At 46.8% G+C, this 4,680-nt stretch overlaps 1 non-coding gene across 1 annotated transcript; it reads left to right on the top strand.

Moving 5' to 3' along the window:
• Positions 1-453: 453 nt before the first annotated feature.
• On the top strand, positions 454-556 carry LOC133081047 (U6 spliceosomal RNA). Its single transcript, XR_009698717.1, has one exon. It is a non-coding gene; the product is annotated as a U6 spliceosomal RNA (small nuclear RNA).
• Positions 557-4,680: the final 4,124 nt, after the last annotated feature.

The raw sequence follows: 4,680 nt of genomic DNA on the forward strand, positions 1-4,680 counted from the left end.
TACCTGCCCATCTGCTCAACCCCGAAAATGCAGAGTCATCCTGATGCCTCCCCTGCTTAGGCCCATCTCCCTGTCGGCCACTGTGTCCCATCCTTGCCCTCATCATCTCTCTCCCAGGCCATCCCTTTAGCCCCGGAGCTGGCCTTTGGCCCCCTTCCGGCTTTCACATCGCCACCAAAGTGAGCGCTTCTTCAAACTACCTGATGCCCAGAGGCATAAAAGAAAAAATTAGCAAATGTGACCTAAGGGAAATCGTTTTGTCTGGGGAAAAAAACACTGTAAACAAAGTTGGAAGACCAGTGGTCAGCTGGGAAAAGACATTGCAACCCATGTGGGAAAGGCCTCCTTCCCACGTTGACCAAAAGCTCACACAAGTCAGGAGGGACAAGATCCCACAGAAAAAAAAAAAAATGGTGAAGACTAGGAAGAGCTGGTTCATAAAAAACAAGAAGGGTGCTGGGTTTGGCAGCACATGTACTAAAACTGGAACAATAGAAGATTAGCATGGCCCCTGGGCAAAAATGACACCCAAATTCGTGAAGCATTCCATATTAAAAAAAAAATGATACAAATGAACTTATTTAGAAAACAGAAACAGACTTTGAAAACACACTTATGGTTACCAAAGGGGAAATGTAGGGGGGAGGGACAAACTAGAGTTTGGGGTTAACAGATACACACTTCTATATATAAAGTAGATAATCAACAAGGACTTACTACTGTATAGCACAGGGAACTCTACTCAATATTCTATAATACCTATATGGGAGAAGAATCTGAAAAAGAATGGATATATGTTTATGTATAACCAAATCACTTTGCTGTACACCTGAAACTAACACAACATTGTAAATCAACTCTACTCCAATATAAAATAAAAATTAAATTAAAAAAACCAACCAAACAAGAAGGGACCAAAAAATTTAGGGAAGGATAGTCAGTCTTACTCATGATTAAAGAAATGGTAACTGAAGCAATAGAGAGGACTTTTTCAACTATCAAAAAGACAAAACTTGGAAAACAACAACAAACTTCAAAGCTTGATGAGACTCAGTGCTGATGGGTGTGGGTAGGTGGAGGGAGGAGTTATTCTCATTCATGGTGGCTGGGAACGAAAATTTGTAGAACTTTTCAGGAAGACTTGGAGGTGAAGATCCATGACTGGTACAGGGCCCTGGGGCTGCCCGTGACCTTTTTTTAAAACTATGGCAATTTCAAATATACACAGAAGTAGAGAGAATGGCAGAACAAACTCCCATATGCCCATCACTCAGTTTCAATAATCGTCAACATGCTGCCATTCCTTTTTTTTCTCTTTTCAATATTTTTTTAATCAAAGTATAGTTGATTTACAATGTGTTAATTTCTGCTGTGCAGCAAAGTGATTCATTTATACATATATATATTCTTTTTAAAATATTCTTTTCCATTATGGTTTATCACAGGATACTGAATATAGTTCCCTGTGCTCTACAGTAGGACCTTGTTTTTTATCCATTCTGTATATAATAGCTGACATCTGCTAACCCCACACCCCCACTCCACCCCTCCCCCAACCCCCTCCCTCTTGGCAATCACCAGTCTGTTCTCTATGTCCGTCAAAATGGGGCCATCCTTGTTTCTTCTCTCCCCTCCACCATCTTCTGTGGGGGAGATTAGAGTATTTTAAAGCAAAGATATAATTTCAATTCACTCTGAATGAAAATTTGGCAAGAGCTATCAAAAGAGAAAATGGATCTACCCTTTCACCCAGCAATCCCACGGCTAAAATTTCCCCTAAGGGTATATTTGTAAAAGTTCACCAGGCTTATGTTCAGGGAGGTTTATTACGCCATTGTTTGTAAAAAACCTGGACACCGTTTTGGGGGGGACAGGAGTGAGTGAATTACAGCTCACAGTCACGATGGATTAAAGAGAGTGAGGTGGCTCTCCAAGAGATATTATTAGCTGGGAAATTGAGACATTGAAGAGATCAGTCATATCCCTTTGTATAATTAAAATCTCTATAAACAGACAAATTGAAACAAAACAGTACAGCAATGCTTGGATGACTGTATTGCTATAGAATAAAGTCCAAACCCTGCAGCACACTTTTCATGGAGGTCTCTCTTTCCAACTTTCATTCTAGCCATTTCTCCCACTAATATGCCCTATGAATTGGCCATTGGATTCCCAAAATGGGTTCCAAGGAACCGTAGCTCCACATGCACCTCCTGAAAGTGGGTCCATGGGTGATTAAGTTTGGGAAACGCTTAGCGCTCTATCTTCTCCTTGTACAGTCACAATGCACATTAGTTTGTTAAGGGCTCTGGGAATTCTGCAGTCAAACAAACAAAAACTGCTTGACATGGATGTACGTGCCTTACCCTGGTCTCCCAGGCTCTGGAGCATGGTTCTCAGCCTTGGCTCTCATTAGCACCACCTGGGCCCAGCTCTGTGCATCAGGGCTGAGACCACTACTCTGCAACGTTGCCCTGCCCCTTTCTGAGCTTATGTAGCCCCACTCTCTCCTTTACTCACCCCACCCCAGCCATAATGGCCCTTCTTCTAGTTCCCTGAAAAGGAGTGTCTTGGTTCAGCCCCAAGGCCTTTGCACTAGCTCTTACTTTGGCCTGGAATGCCTTTCCCTGCACCCGCTCGCTCCTTCCTTAATTCAGTTTTCCCCTTAAGTGTCACTTAGAAGAGGCCTTCCTGCCCTGCCCAGGAAGCACTCACATTCCCTTTCATGTTTCCTTGAAGAATGTTTCATTCTCTGGATTAATTACTGTCCATCTTACCCCCTAGAATGTTTGCTCCATAAAAGCAAAAATGGTTTCTTTTGTGTTCATCACCATATCCCCAGAGCCTAGGGCAGTGCCCAGTACACAGTAGGTGCTCAATTAATAGTAGCTGAACAAATGTGTTTCCTTCGAGATCTGCTTTCCTTTTGCTCCCCCTGAAATTGTGATCCAGCTGCAAGTCTCCTGATGGCCCCCAAACGCGCTGGGCGCGTCCCCACTTCTGCCTGGATGAATTCTCACCTCGTCTTCTCTGCCTGGCAAAGCCCTGCCCTGGCTTCGAAACCCAGCTTTCTGGTCCCTCCCTATGAAACTGCCCTCAGCAGCCTGGTCTGAATGAGTCGCTCCTTCCCGCTCCTCCCAGGTGCTTGTACACACACACCTTCATCACCACACAGTAACATGGTGCTTGGATGGACTGTTCGTCTGTCTGTCTCTCGCTCACCTGCCTGCATTCATTAAGGGCAGGGCTAGCTGACTCAGTGCCGAGTTCTTGGGCACCCAGCCCAGTGATGGCCACACCATGAATGCGATGAATGGGTGCAGAGCAAAGCCCAGCATTGGGCTCTTACTGCCTGCATTTATCCAGCCAGCATTGATTGGGCACTTCCTGTGCGCAAAGCACCGAGTTAGACCTTAGAGTGGGTCCAGAGATAAACAGAAAGCCATCTTTTGGCTGTAAAGGATTATCATTCCAGAAGGGAAGCAGATCCAAATAATTCTAACACAAGTGAGAGTGGCTAGCACTCATTGGTGCTAGAATGGGCTGGGGGAGTGTATTAATTTCCTATTGCTCTTGGAACAAATGACAACTTTAGGGCCTTAAAGCAAAAGACACTTATTACGTTACAGTTCTGGAAGTCCGAGGTCTGAAATGCATCTTAGGAGGCTAAAGTCAAGGTGTCAGCAGGGCTGAGCCCCTTCTGGAGGCTCTAGGGGAGAATTGTCCCTTGTCTTTTCCTGTTTCTAGAGTCTGCTTCCCTGGCTCATGGCTGCATCACTCTGACCTCTGCTTCTGTTGTTACATCTCCTTCTCTGACTCTGACCCTCTTGCCTCCCTCGTTTAAGGACACTTGTGGTTATATTGGGCTCAACCAGATAATCCAGAATAATCTCCCCATTGCAAATCCCTTGACTTAATCACACCTGCAAAGTCCCTTTTGCCATATAAGGGGATAAGGCCGTGGACGTCTGCCTAGCACAGGGAGGGAAGGGTTACATCTCACCCCGGGGGCCTTCACCTAGCCAGCTTTGGAGTCATTGATCCTTCCCCCGAATCCCTGGTGTACACGAGGACTGGGGCCAGCTGCTGTGACAAGCTATCTCATGTAAGCCTCACAAAGAGTTTTTCATGGAAGCCGAGTAGCCTCATTTTGCAGATGAGGCTAAGAGAAGGGATATGACTTGTCCACGGCAGAGTCCATATTGACCCAGGCTCTTGCACTTGGCCTTCTGAGCTCTTTTCATGAGGTGCGGAGTCGTGATCACAGATAACATGCTTCACGATGGGGGTCGTGAAGATCAGGGGCTGTGGTTCCTCCCCCACAAAACCTTGCTGGAGAAAGTGTATCACACCTGAACTGTTAAATAACAAGCCCCAGGGCCCGGGTTCTGAGGCAGAGGCAGGGACAAGGGGGCTGTGAAACTGCCAGGTTGGGGCAGCTTCAGGGACGAGGCCGGGTTTAATGGCGAGGAGCAGGTGAGGGGCCTGGGGTGGGGCGGAGTATTCCATGGAGCCCAGGCCTCTGCACAGGCGTGCTCTCCCTGTTGGTCAGCCACGTGGATCATCCTGCGGTGGGCTGGGCTGTCAAAGAGCCAAGAGCGCCCCTTCCTGCCGGCGGTGTCAGGTGAAGGAAGGAGGCAGGCCATGCTCAGAGCAACCCCAGGCTCACACGGGGGAGAC

Source organism: Eubalaena glacialis, chromosome 19 (genome assembly GCF_028564815.1).
Source record: "Eubalaena glacialis isolate mEubGla1 chromosome 19, mEubGla1.1.hap2.+ XY, whole genome shotgun sequence".
Lineage (NCBI taxonomy): Eukaryota > Metazoa > Chordata > Mammalia > Artiodactyla > Balaenidae > Eubalaena > Eubalaena glacialis.